The sequence below is a fragment of the Zingiber officinale genome, chromosome 1A (genome assembly GCF_018446385.1).
Source record: "Zingiber officinale cultivar Zhangliang chromosome 1A, Zo_v1.1, whole genome shotgun sequence".
NCBI lineage: Eukaryota > Viridiplantae > Streptophyta > Magnoliopsida > Zingiberales > Zingiberaceae > Zingiber > Zingiber officinale.
The window spans coordinates 42,372,265-42,387,489 of record NC_055987.1 but is presented as its reverse complement, the minus strand read 5'-3'; the positions used below and the strand labels follow the sequence as shown (position 1 = coordinate 42,387,489).

Here is a 15,225-nt window from a genome sequence, read left to right as displayed (position 1 = left end):
TATCAAAAGCATTCATCAGGCTCTCGGCATCACGCCGATCGAATCGCGACTCCATGGTGGTATACCATGGGCCGAGAGCGAGGTCTGCGGGTTGAGAGGAACTTGCCATCGCCAGAGTAATGGAGGAAGCAGAAAGAGAAAGAGAAAGCAAAGGCGCGAGCGAGAAGATGAGCAAAGCAGTAACCAAAAGACGAAACGCGGCCAAGAGCGCGAAGAAAACACAGGAATCAAAGAAAGAAAGGCAAAAGAACCTTACAGACAAGAAGATCGAAGGAAGAAGACGAGGGTTCGCCGGAGGGCCGATGGATGAGGTCACCGAGGAGAGTAACGTAGTGAGAACGTTGCAAACAAGAAAGCGGAGGTGCGGCGAAGGAGAAAGGCGAAGGCTTTATAGGGGTATGCCCGATCGTCCTAAGCCGTCAGATGCAGGTCATAGGGACCGAGGCCCACATCACACCGTTCATTTCAAACTAACGGACGTCGCTTCGAGAGTAAGGCGGCGGCCGTACAATGACATCACCTGTGCCACGTGGCACTTAGTCAGAGGAGGGCATTTAATGAGCCCCATCACGAGGCAGAACCCGCGTGCTCAACCATAATGGCGGAGATTTACACGCATTCCAAGAAGATCCCCGGATACAATCACAAGCCGATTGGACAGTCCTCGGCTTTCAGCCGACCGGTGCGATTCGACCCCATAGTGGTTGAGCGGAGGCACACGCTCGGCCAAACTCATAGTCCAGTCAGTCGGACTCGGCGCCTCCTTCGACTAGACTTGAGAGGGAGGCATGTGATCCGGTAATAAGGATGAGGGACCCTCTGTAGTAGGGGGTCAATGACACGTGGAGGTCAAAGGTCAAGAGGGTCAACACCAAGGTCACGCCGAGCGGACTGGCGGACCATCCCCGGACATCTGGTTGACCGGGCACCCGGCCTGGGTCTCCCAGGCGGCCGGACGAAAGACAGCCCGACCATGGGGCGGGTTTCCGATGCTCAAGGTAAAAGAGTCTCTAAGCCGAGCGGCCAGGCCGAGCTGCCGAGTCACAGGGCAAGAAGGCGCAATCCCATCCGAGCACATGAGCAGGGCTTTCCCGCCCAGTCTAAGGTACCGGAGCATTCCCAAAGGCTATGAGCGCCAAGCGGCTGGTCCGCTCGGCCCGGAGATAAGTAAGGGCACAAAGAGACAAAAATGACAACTGGTAACTTCGTTCTCGAGACACTTGCCGCTGACAAACAGCATGGTTGGCGGCAGGAGTGGACAGAGTATCGTACGGTGGAAGCTTCCACCGTCACATCCGGGATATGCTCGGACGATTGTGGAATGGCGTCACACATGCTTTTCTGACACGACCTACTGAGGTATGTTTGAGGAAGCGTGCACGCATCGAGAAGCGTGCCCGCGCCTCCCCGGGGTCCTATATAAAGACCCCTAGACTTCGGCGGAGGTATGTAATCTTGATCACTGTAGCCACAGTAACGTTACTCTGCTTCTTCGTTGCCTGACTTGAGCGTCGGAGGGTCGTCGCCGGGAAACCCCTCCCGGCTCGGCTTCTTTGCAGGTTCGCCGGAGGTCAACCTCGACACCGAAGGACAACGGAGAGCGCCACGTCCCCAGCGTCTGTCGACTCAGAGCTCGGACAAGATCAAGGTTCATCTGGACAATATATTCGAGCTACACTCCCATACATTTGAGCTGATATCCCTATAATAATTATTTTCCGAGCTATAGGTTTTGTTGCTGACAAAGATATACTTGAACATATATGCTATGACTTCTCTGATTCACAAATGATGGAATTGTTGAGACCATCTCTTGAGGAAGCATTTGTTATTCAGAACCAACAGGTAGTTTGTCAAATACAATACCAGTTTCTTTTTGTTCGTTCCAGTAATTTTTATGTTGCATTCTATTAGATTAGTGTTAGGTCTTGCATGGTTATTCTGAATTTTGGTATTTGTCAACAGATGAAGGGCTCAGTGAACTCGGAAGGATACCTTTATTTCTCTTCCTGGCATCATACTCTTCTTGTCTAATAAGGATACCTTTATTTCTCTTTCTGGCTTCATACTCTTGTCTAATAGCTTCAATTATACTGGATAATGTTTTTCCTCCACTGTGACTTTTCTGGTGGAAGGAAAATGGTCATATATTATTTTATCAAATATATTCACCAACAAACAAATTCTGGACTTTATTTATAGACAATGCTTTGAATTGTTTATTGTTTTCTTACCTAGAAATTAAAAATTGGATCTCCCTTAGCTGAACCAAACAGGTTGATATGTTTGTACCATTATCAGGCTGGTGTGCAAACTGGCAAAGTTACCTTGTATTTTGCAAGTTTGGTATCATTCTTAAGTAGATCTTTGTTTGTTTTACTTTAATAATGTAGGGTGAAACATAAAATTTTCTCATCCTGTGTATAGGCAGAGCAACAAATTCTTTGTTTGTTTTGCTTGTATAATGCATCGTCTGTAGGGAGAAACCTAAAAGTTTCACATCATTTGTGTAGGTGGCACTAGACTATATATAGGTTACAAGGGACAAGCGAATCAAGTAATATATAGGTTACCTTTTTTTTTTTTTTTTTTTTTTTTTTTTTTTGCATTTCACTAAATATCTGATTCTGGTGTTGTTCTCTTAAAGGTATGCCAAAGAAATTCTTCAAAAAGAAATGTTGCCTCTTGTTGGTGTTGGTGAATACTGCGAAACAAAAAAAACTTATTACTTTGGGTAGGATTTCTGATTTCACACCTGTTTCTTCTTAGCAACTGTGATAAAATGAGAATATTGATACTTTCTCTTTCTTATAGATATATCATTCATCGTCTATTATTGTGTGCCCTTGGACGAAGACCAGAAGATGATAGAGATCACTATGGAAACAAAAGGCTGGATCTTGCTGGTCCGCTACTTGGTGGCTTGTTCTGCATGGTTGTCTCAGTTTATTCTAGATAAATAGATTTTTTCATTGATTGAAAGGTTTGATTGATTCTTTGTTTCCATGTATAGCTCTTTAGAAAATTGACAAGGGATATCAGGTCTTATGTTCAGAAGGTTCTAATCTTCTATTAATTAATGCCTACTCATCCTGAAATCTGCTATGATTATCTGGTTTCTGGATTAATTGTGTTTTTTTTTTGTCTTAGTGTGTCGACAATGGAAAGGATGTGAACTTGCAATTAAAGCTAAGATTATTACTGTCATGCCCCAGAGGAGTCTCTGTCCGAAAAAATTTCGACAACATCTCCCCTGTACGGCGGACAATCTGAAACTTTTCTACAAGCACTATATACCTCAGCCACATGCGGCTGGAATAATAACAATAAAAGAAAACAAACACCACGCAGTTAATATCAAATTCAGCCTCTGGCTGACTCAACCACGCAGTTAAAAATAAAGCAGCTCACTCGGCTGTACCAAAACCAAAATACAAAACTGCTAGCCGGCTAGGCTTACACAACCAATAACAAATACAAAACACCACATAACAACATCAACCCTCCAAAAATAAAACCAGAGTACAGAGCTAAACAAACTGATACATAAAACAAGCAAAACATACGTGAAACCGATAAGTCTTCTGATGTGACGTGGGGACCAGCAGACAGGATATTCCAAGCGACACCAAAACCAACCTGGTACCTGAAAAAGATAGTATCAACGGGGGTGAGTTCAACAACTCAGCGAATACCAATGGACATGAGTAGTAAGATATATCTAACAGCAACAAACATGGAATACAGCTTCCTAATCATATATAGGGAATACGCAAAACTGAAAGGTAACTGAGGAAGTTGTACTCACCAGGAACTCCTATCCAGACAAAAGGGTCGTCAAACCGAAAGTGTCAATAATCCTGTATGCAGGTCAAAAGTATGTATCCAACCAAAATGCAGCAACCAAATGCAGCAAACACAATCATAAAAATATAAATGCATCAATGCATATGATGCTAATGATGCGTCCTGGTCACCGACGCCAGTCACCATCTCACACACAAATGGTGAGACCAAGTGGGTAGTGACAATGCACTCTGTCGTCATCGCTCACGATGGTGACCGAGTGGACGGATCTTGTCGGAGTACTCTGTCCCCGTGACCCCAAATCATAAATGGGGAGCTCAACGCTCTCGAACTCGCATACGACGGGAGGTATCTCTGGCTACCACTGAGTCACCGACCAACGGAGCAAACAGAGTCCACCGTCTGCCGGCTACTACGCTGCTACACTAAATGCCGGAGCCAAACAGAAGCGGCTGTCTGCACGGCTACTACCGAGTCCTCGCACCAACGGAGCTAAGCAAAGTAACCGCCACACACCGCCTCGATATACCACTAATCCACGAGTGGTGGTGTGTGCAGTACATGTAATGGCGATAGGCTCAACCATAGTGGAGCCGATAATCGCACAGATGCAATCGTGATGCATGTCACTACGCATAACAAAACCGATCAACATAACCATATCAATATATACAAAATGGGTACTGTAAAAGCGATGGTCACATACGAAATCTATAGTACACAGGTCGATAGAATATCAAAACCTATGTCCTGAACATAATAAGTATGGAATATCCTGATCAGCATAGAAAAAAATCCATATATACATAATATGGGTACCACAGTATCAGTAGGTCAATCCACGGATCTAGGGCATACAGGTCCTCTATGGTATAGCAACCTAAATCCTAAACATATCTCCTTCCATAACATATGTACCAACAATATGCACATATCAAGAATCAAGGTCTAGGTACACGAATCATATATGATATACAAATAGAGGTACACAAGCCAGTCATGGCATAAAACCTAAGTATCAGATAATCTCGATACACATGACTGAAACCAAAAGTCCAGAACCTAGTCCTAACCTCAGTAAAACATGGTATGTCACTAATTCTAGAAACTAAGATACTCATGGTAATACAGTACTCATGGCAATAAATCACATGATATAAGCACGGATACGTCACAGGCGATAAACCTAACATGCTATGGATATCAAACAGTGACATACCAAAGACAAACATGTTCATTGCTTGTAGTTATAAAATACTATGCATATCCAAAGACATTATCATAAAAGATAAGTCAAGAGGTACCCGCCTCAAATATCGCGCGTGCCAAAAGAAATCCCACGTGAGGTAACTCGTCGCAAATCAGGATCCTGTAATACATAATATCCAAATTTAGCTAATTATATATAAATAAATTAGCTAAATTAAATCCTCGAGAAGCTAATATAAATCCAGATCCAATTATAGACCCTAATTGAATCATTTAACTCCTCAATCGTTTCTAATCCATTCGAATCAGGACTTGCAATAAATATGGTTAATCATAACATCTTATCCGATTTAGTCCTAATTCAACACATATATCAACTAATCAAATAATCCAAATTCATTATGATCTACCTCCAAAACCAATTACCTACTCCTTACCTCCATTCACAACCAAGTGACAGATGGTGGAATACGACCCGAGGCGTCACCGTCGAAGCTAGATCATCGGAACTGGGAATCACCCGAAATCAGTACTGTCCGAAGCTAAAATGATCAAACAAGCATGAAATATGATACGAATCGTACACACCCAAATCTGTCGTATCTACAATGGTGCCAATCATTTTCCCTCAACCGCTGATCACTGATCCCTTATCAAAATACCCAAAAATCACCACTTGCCGTGTCACTACAGCCTTGGTTTGGATCCGGCAACAAGAGGAAACCCGGGGCACAACAAAAATCTTGGCTGCTTGTTGCGAGAAGTGGCTCTACACTGTGGCTCACGGCTAATCGGGAAAAAGAGGTAGTCTCCAGCGATGGTCAGCAGAGGGACGGTCGTCTGCCGTCGCTAGGGCAGAGGAAAGGAGAGTCGGCTTGATCGGCATTGCTCGGGTCTTGGCCGGCGGTGTGCAACAGTGAAGAGGCTAGGGCAACACCAATACTCTAGCGTCAACCCCCATCAATCCGAGGGTGGCTTCCCGCAGTAGGTGGCGATGGATTTGCGCCGGCGACGAAGATGAATCGGGGGGCACGGCGCTGCTCCGAGCGGGAAGCCGGAGACCAAGAATTAGAGCACACTGTGTTGGTGTCGGCGCGCAGAGGAGAAGAGAACGACGGCGTCGGCGCTAGGGCAGAGGCTAGGAGGAAGAGACAAAGGAGAGAAACCGCCGGGTGAGAAGAGATGGAAGAGCGCGAGTAGATTAGGGCACGACCACGGGAGGAAAGAAACGACGATGGGAAGAGAGGAAAAGGAGAAAAAGAAAGAAAATAAAAGAAAAAATAAAAATAAAAATTCAATTTTTCCTCATTAAAATGGGATAGCCTAAACAGGTTTTCCCGGACCCTATTTTTATCCCCGTTAACTCGTCCGTACGAGCTTCGAAAAATTCCCGGAAAATTTCCTAAAATTCCAAAAAAAATCCCTTATTAATATCCGCCTATTTTCGGTATTTTACAATTACTAGTGGTCTAAAGCACTGCCTTGCAACTGGAAATTGGGGACAAGCTAATCAAGCTGGTACTAGGACAGGGGTTTCACAGGTCCCATCTCTCCAGACTTTCACTGCATTTTGGTATTAACTTTACATCAATTTTTTGATGTAATGATATTTTATGAATGTTTCAACTATCAGGTGTTGAATCGATTGACTTATGCATCCACACACTCTCACTTGCGGAGGTTAAATTCTCCCATAGGACGTGAAGGTGATTACAATTGCAATTCTCTAACTTCAGAATCCTCCAGAGCTATTTTACTTGCCTCTTTTTTATGCTATATTTATATTTATACTGATATTTTTTATTATCAGGAAAACTAGCAAAGCCCCGTCAGTTACATAATTCTCACTGGGCATGATGTGTCCTGCTGAAACACCTGAAGGACAGGTTGTTGTTTAGATAACTTGTCCCATGGTTAAATGGAAAAATATCTAATCAAGAGAGACCTTCTCTGTAGTTTTTTTTTGGGTCTGAATGTCCTCCTCTGTAATTTATGTACATGATTTGTCCTATACCATCTTGTGAATGATTATCTTATGTAATTGTGACACTTTTTTTTCAACATATTTATTCTGGTTGTCACAGGTTTGTGGCCTTGTCAAGAATCTAGCATTGATGATTTATATTACAGTAGGATCTGCTGTAGACCCGATACTGGAATTTTTGGATGAGTGGAGTACTGAGAACTTCGAGGTAAATTATACTTGTTGCAAAGACTATGTAGATTTTTTTTTATCATTTCGTTCTAGCATTCTGAGGGATGCTATGATAGAAAAATTCACTCTTTAATTTTTTGTATTTCTCTTGCATGCAGGAAGATTTCACCTGCTGTTATTCTACAATCTACAAAATTTTTTGTCAACGACTGTTGGGTCGGGATTCACAGAAACCCAGAGATGTTGGTTAAGACCTTAAGACAATTGAAAAGACAGGTTTGATAGCTTTGTCTTTTTCCAGCCATTTCATAGATCATTAGCTTATGCATATAAAACTTAATTCTATAGCTGTTGATGTTGGTCAACTGTGGTTCTTTTAACAATGTGTGTGTGTGTGTGATGTTTGTAATGTTTTCACTATATCATTAATCAGCAACTCTTTGGTTGGGATTCACGGAAACCCAGAGATGTTGGTTAAGTCCTTGAGACAATTGAGAGGACAGGTTCAATAGCTTTGTCTTTTTCCAGCTATGTCATAGATAACTTGTTTATGCATATAAAAATTCTATAGTTGATGTCGGTCAGCTGTGGTTCTTTTAACAATTTTTTTCCGTTGTTGTTGTTTGTAGTGTTTTCACTATATTATTAGTCTAATGACATTTCTACTTGAGTGGATTTAGCGAAGGAGGGAATGTAAGGAATAATAGTGAGGGAGGAGGTGAAGGAAGGAAGAGGAGAGGGGTTTCCTTCTTTTGATCTATCTGAAAAAAGAGAGAAATTAATAGAAAATGAGAAGGAAAAAGAAAATCTGGCTCTTTGATTTTGTCATTCCCCAGACATGCAGGATTAAACAGTCATTTTTTTCCAATTTCCCCCTGTATTTCTAATCTTTTGCATACTTGTAAATGCAACAATATGTCGATAAAAGAGTTCCAAATTTGTTCCCTTTTGTTTTTTCTTCATCTATCCAAGTAGACAAGGGTATCTGTATCTCTTCCCTCTTCTTTCCTCTACTCTGGCTTCTTAATTTCCTCTCAAGTAGACACATAAAGTCTCTATCCCTTTTTGTTGGAATCTTCTAATTATTTTAGTCAAACATAATGATTACATGCAAGTTACTTTAAGTTTCATCTTTTATTCCATCCTGTGTATAGGCGTTCTTTTTATAAAGTTGAAACCCTTTAATAGGGCCCATTCTCACAGGCTGATGTTAACAATGAGGTGGGGGTTATACGGGATATTCCTCTCAAAGAATTGTGTCTTTACACTGACTATGGTCGCTTCAGTCGTCCACTTTTTATTGTTGAAAAGCAAAGGCTTTTGATCAAGGAAAAGGACATTCAAGCACTGCAATAGAGGGTAATATTGTTTTTAAGAGTAAAAGAATATCAAGTAAACCTTTTTAGTTTGGATTCATTCCATTAACTTTTGTATGCATCTGTGTCACTTTATAGGAAACTCCTGAGGAAGGTTGGCATCATCTTGTTGCTAAAGGATTCATTGAATACATAGATACCGAGGAAGAAGAAACTACCATGATTTCAATGACAATTAATAGTATCTAGATTGTTTGTTAACATGTCTTTTGATGATATATTTGTTGTTGTTGTTGTGCTGAAGAGTTAATCTTAGCTTATATTAATTGGTAACAGTGCACCACCTTTTCTCATGCACAAAAACTCTTTAAGAAACTGGTTTCCTTTTAAGTTGTAATTTTTATACTCTCTAGATGATTCTTAATTGTTCTGTTTAAACATGCTGATGATAGTTATATGAATATCTCGATAAAAAATTGCATTTAATTTCTCAACCTGCTAAAGTGCTTCTAAAGTTGTACATGCTTGTGGGTGTTTCAATTATGAACTGGTATTGCTGTTACTTCAGGATCTTGTGAATGCAAGGAAGAATCCTGAGGAGGCTTATTGTGATACTTATACACATTGTGAGATGCATCCATCTTTGATATTGGGTGTTTGTGCATCTATCATTCCTTTTCCCGACCACAACCAGGTCAGTTATCTGTATTGCTTGGTAATATAACATATCTTATTTATAATGCTGTTGTAATTGTTTCAGTCTCCCCGTATCAATCAGCCATGGGTAAGCAGGCGATGGGAATTTATGTCACGAATTATCAATTAAGAATGGTCTGTATATTTCCATTATTGTACTTGTCTCTAGATTGTAGAATTGTCTAGGTGCATATCATAATTTGTTGGGTTTTGCGTGCAGGATACATTAGCTTATGTTCTGTACTACCCTCAGAAGCCACTTGTTACAACTCGTGCTATGGAGCATTTGCATTTTAGGCAACTCCCAGCTGGCATTGTAAGAATTAATGAATTTTTTTGAAAGAGGCATGCTGCTTATTATTTTGAGTGTTGATTTCATGTTTGCCATCTTTGTTTAAAATGCAATTGTCGCTATTGCTTGTTATTCTGGGTATAACCAAGAAGATTCTGTTATCATGAACCAATCTTCAATTGATCGTGGGTTCTTCAAATCTTTATTTTTCCGTTCCTACAGGTCTATTATATTTAATCTTTATGGGTTGAACTTGAATTGTTTACTATGTACAACAGTATTAATTGTGTTGATGATCATTTCACTGTAACAGGGATGAGGAAAAAAAATGGGAACTCTCATTAAGGAGGATTTTGGACGGCCAAATAGGGAAAACACTATGGTTAGTACTTTAGATTTTCCTTGCCATAGTCAAGAATTCCCATTTGAAATGGAGTTCTTGTCTTGATTTCAGGGTATGCGTCACGGTTCCTATGAGAAATTGGATGACGATGGTCTTGCACCTCCTATGTGTTGGTTTGACTTACACACCTTGAAGGCATTACTCTTGACATTATCATAAACCCACATGCTATACCTTCTCGAATGACCATTGGTCAGCTGATTGAATGTATCATGGGTACAGTTACTGCTCATATGGGAAAGGAGGGTGATGTGACACCATTTATTGATGTCACAGAAAGTGAAAATATCGTCATGCTCCTAGAAATATGAAGACTTACCTGTTGTTCCTTTTGTTCCTCTTATTATATACTGGCCTTTTAGGTTTATTCTATTTACCCTTGGACTTTTATTATTTCTTTGAAATCCCTTTTCAACTTTACCATTGCCGTTTTATTCTAACTTCCATAGGTATTGTCGGTTCTTCCCTATGCCTTTGGTAGAAATGTCACAATGAATTCACCTTCCGTTTCTGTTAACGGTAGAGATGTTCTATGAAAATATGAAATAAAATGACAATAGTGAAATTATAGGGTAGATTGAAAAAAAAACATCTAGGGCGAAGTAGGAGCAGAATCATTATTTTTTTATTAGGCAAGATTTCTTTTTGCTCCTCAAAGCTGACCTCTTCGGAGTTTCAAAATAGTTAAAAATTTCACCTCAAGTCGTTTTCACTGTTATCATTTCACCTCTTATCATTTACATTGTTACTTTATGATAACATGTGGTAAAAAAGGTGATTCGTTCGCCCCAGTGCCCCCACCAATTCGTCCCTAGGTCAATACGGAGGAGGTAAATCACGGATGACTACTAGTCATTAGTGCAAATGGCCAAAACATGAGGAAGGTTATGCTCAGTCACGCCGAATTTCGATCCCAAGACTTCATGTGGCAACACCCCATGTTTTAATCATCGCACCGTCCCGAAGGAACTACTTTATGATAGCATGATGTGTATACATGGCATATTTTGGTCCATTTTGAAAAGGAGGTAAATTTTAGAGGCAAATGAAAATTTCTCTTTTTATTATATCATTTTTTTCCTATGTTTCTTCAGCATTATTGGACTATGAGTAGTTTCTGAATCATTTCCCTTAACATGAAAGATCATATTATCTCATGCTGTTTTTGTAAACAATAAACATCATTTGGTAAAATTAAGGGTGATACATTTTGATCTTCTGTCAACATATAGGTACACATACCATACACATGCAAGCTTCTATCCCAAGAACTGATGGCCATGGCCATTGCACCGAGGATGCTCACCAAGAAACAGATGCCCATCAAAGATCAAAAGAAGAAATGAAATCATTCGGTGCTCTTATTCTTTTCAGCTAAAGAAACTCCATCCTTGGATAATCCAGCTTCTCTGTGTGATTGCCGAGCCCTACAGCTCCCTTTGCGGATGATCAGTTATAATTCGTACTGTGGAATAATAGGGACCTCTACGACTCTGGGCGTTATATATTGAGCTGGCTGTGGAAGGAGAAAACAGGTATAGGGAAGATGTTCGCGTTCTTGGACAACAGTTTAGGATTGTTTTTAAAAAAGGAAATGGTTCTATTAAAACTGATTATTTTTGTCAATTTTAGTTAAACTTCTATATAAAATATATGTGAATTGACTCAGTAGATATTAAAACTAAATTATGTTTTGGGTTAGTTTTGAAGTTTTACAAATGAATTAAAATTGTCTTAGTTCGGTTAAAGCATGAATATTCTCCTATCATAGTACCACATCTAAAACTGTAAAAAATAAATTAAAAAGTCAAATTTTTAATTAATACAGATAAATAAATGTCAATGAAAATACATATTTCTTAATAAATCGGATGATCCAAGACCCGCAGTTTTTTTTTTAACAGGATAAGAATTTAAGATTTAAAAAAAAACGGAAAAAAAAATGTTTCGTAACACTGATTACCCACGAACAATTGATTTATAAAATGAAAATTAAGTTCGGAATTAACTTTTAAATGCGAATCAAGCCTTGAACGAAATACTAAAAAAGATTTAATTAACTTTAAAAATTATTCATGATGGTCACAGGATTCCATTCCGCATTCTCCATACGATTCACAGTGAGTTCAATACACTGAATATGACAACTGAATAGACTCGTAATTAAAGGAAAACCCCACAAGAAACAAACTGCTGAAGGATTCCATGGCTTCTCTACGATGCTTGCAGCAGGGTCACAAAGAGCTGAGGCACCACAATAATATTGACAGCAATAACCAAGAGCAGAAGAATCAGATCCTGATCATAAAATGCCAACTGAAAATAAAGCACAATCTACGCATTATCTCTCTATGATCATATTCATTTATGGTTAAAACAATTTTGATATAAAGAAATACAGATTTCAATTTGTACCATCATCAACAATTGCAAAGATTGTGCACAGCAAAATTCAAGAAAGTAAAGACAAAAGCATTCGAACGATCTACTTCTATTACGAAAAAGAAAAGACAGGGAAAAAGAACTCTTATCATGGTTCTAAAAAAAAAACCCCACTGGAGCCTCATAAACAGACGCCTAGGCAAAATTTTGAAGGGGACTGTATAACAGACACATATCTCATAAATGTACATATGTAGTTAAAATTCTTACTTGGTTCATTGTTGGCTGAGTGTTACCTCAAATAGTTATCTTGCAAGTGGTATCAATACAATTTCGATGTCATTTTTTAATATTTTGATATCGAGCATATATGCTCTCAAATACTGCATATGTGCATTGCAGTAGGTTGACATATGTGTTTTTTGAAATGTTACATTTTACAATATCAATATATACTTCTACAAGACCCAACTCTAATATACCTTACAGGTATATAATTACATTGCATAGACGTAAACCTAATAGTATCGATTATCAGACTTATAGGATCTCCTAGTATTGTGCCTCACAATAGACGCGTCAGGCGTAAGGGGAGCTTGGGCAGACATGAATATGTTTCTCCCCTTCTTTCTTCAATCAAAAAAATAAACTATCTGCAAGGAAATACACATCTACGTAGTTTTCCTTCACAATACAAGGTGCATAAACCGTTATTACAATATCTCAAGTATCTCCCTCCCTCCCTCCAAAGGTTTATATAATTTTCTCTCCCAGTTGTGTTGTGTGTGTGGTTTGCTCAGTCCTAGACATAGGAATCCAAAGAAAACTAGTTGTATCAATCCAATAGTCATAGCAGAACAATATTAATAGGAAGGTCATTAGGCTCAAAAGATTCTTTCTCTTTTTCAAAATTAGCAAATGTCTGATTTTCGTATAAATGTATTGAATGCAGAAAAAGTGATTTGATATACGTGTGCAGAACGAGCCCAAGACTGGTTTAAGCAAATGAAGTCCTTACGCTACTCCTTTAACTCTTTCTCCTGGAAGAGAAAAATCAACTGAGGGGCATCAGCTTTACAGGATCCTGTGTCTAAATATAAAATTAGTGCTCCCAAACAAGAGATTAATAATGAAGTCCCACTCGGATGGGCAATAGGACAAGGACCAAGTGCAGCAAGGGCACCTTATAAAGATGAAATGAATCTCTACCATGGGTAAAAGATTTTTTTTATTGTCATTTGTATCTCCCGAGTCAGTAAACCAAGGCAGCTAGCGTTTCATAAGCTGAATACCCAGTCTTCATATAAGTGGCAAAAAATTCAATCCTACCAAACCTATACAGTAAAGATGTTTTCTGAATCATGCAATGAGAGTGCATCATCATCACTAGATAGACAAAAACTTCAAACTTTCCTGCTCATTAGGGGAAAACCATAAATAATCTAGCAAACATATTCCTGTGGCACAATTGTATGTTTGCAATCATGCAACAAGATCGCATCAACTACCACTCCAAATGAAAGAAATTCAAATTTCATAGCAAAATAAACTCCCAATACAAATTTCATTTCCATGCACAATGACAACAATATCAACAGATATCCGTGAAGCACGTATATGTTCATTGGTCATGAGATAGGAAGAGAACATCTTCTCAACATTAAATCGAAAACAAGCCAAAATTTCATCACTACTATGTTCGTTTCACAACATGCTTACTAACTTCCACAAAAACATAAACAGCTAGGCGATCAGATCTTCCGTGCAGCAATTACATGTAAGAAATTATGCAATTCCAAAAGGAACTAGAATTTCCACACTAAAAGATAGGTGGATATGATTTCTAACACCCACAAAGCCTAAAAAGCCAAACAAATATGAGCAATGATCCTCATTTTGAGAAGTACACAAGGAATCCAAATTTTACTATTCAGTCTCATATGAATGCTTGCTTTTGCTAACCCAAACACCCAGACACCCAAACACCCAAACAAAAGTTCCCTATGAAGTAATTAAATGCTCGCAATCATGAATTAAGATTCACCGAGAATAATAAAAACAGAGAAAAAAAATTAGAAATTCACGCAGCGCATCAAATCCCATAGCATAATTATTAGCTCCATAAACCCTACCAAGCAGACAAACAAGTTTCGAAATCGAGAAACAGGAAGGCGGTACCGAGGGAGCCAGAGGAAGAGCGAGGGGTAACGCGGTCAGGCGAGGTCCTGATCGTCGAAGTCGTCCTCGAAGGAGTTGAAGAAGTCGGCGTCGACGGGTTGCTGCTGGCGATCGAAGCCAGCGAGGATGTCGATGGGTTCGGAGTCGTCGACCTCCATGCCGATGGTGATGCCCGCCGCCTCCTCGATCTCCTCGTCCTGCTCTTCCTGCCGGTGGTACAGAAACGATGACGCCGGGGGCTGCTTCATCGCTTCTTCTTCCTCCGCATACACTTCACCCAAACGTCGGTTAGAGGCTTTAGTTTTTATAATCGTACCATCCTATTAATTTTTTTTTTTAAAATTATAATAATAATTAAAAAACATCTAAAAATATTGAGATTATACTCAAGAAAAAAAATTCAAAGATAGACACATAAAATCATGATCCATCATGTGTCTATCATTAAACTTTTCTTCGAACATATCATTTTTCAAAAATATTATTTATTCAACACCTAATAATATTTATATTTTTATATTATAAAATAAAAGAGTAAAAAATATCTATTAATAATTATAATAATAATGTTATTTAATCTTAAGAATGTCTATTGATTTATAAGATGACCATTTAAAACTCAACCAAGTAGTTAATATAATAAAAGTTATTAAATCCTTTATTTTAAATATAAATGTCAAAAATAATCTCATATAGAGTATTCCGTAAAATACCACTTTAAAAAACATCATTTGAGGAAAAGAAAATAGTAAAATATTATTGATTAAAAATTAACTAAAAATAATAA

The 15,225-nt window shown here is 39.0% G+C and overlaps 2 long non-coding RNA genes and 1 pseudogene across 2 annotated transcripts; 1 reads left to right on the top strand and 2 right to left on the bottom strand.

Annotated features, from left to right (window-relative positions):
• The window catches only part of LOC121997705, a 74,352-nt pseudogene extending 63,938 nt beyond the window's left edge, over window positions 1-10,414 (top strand).
• LOC122023826 lies at window positions 5,023-6,262 on the bottom strand. Its single transcript, XR_006123241.1, has 3 exons — window positions 5,605-6,262; window positions 5,454-5,525; window positions 5,023-5,176 (listed from the first exon to the last, which is right to left on the bottom strand). It is a non-coding gene; the product is annotated as an uncharacterized LOC122023826 (long non-coding RNA).
• Window positions 10,415-11,914: 1,500 nt separating the features above from the next.
• On the bottom strand, window positions 11,915-14,720 carry LOC122023816. The gene is made up of 2 exons (XR_006123240.1): window positions 14,439-14,720; window positions 11,915-12,194 (listed from the first exon to the last, which is right to left on the bottom strand). It is a non-coding gene; the product is annotated as an uncharacterized LOC122023816 (long non-coding RNA).
• Window positions 14,721-15,225: the final 505 nt, after the last annotated feature.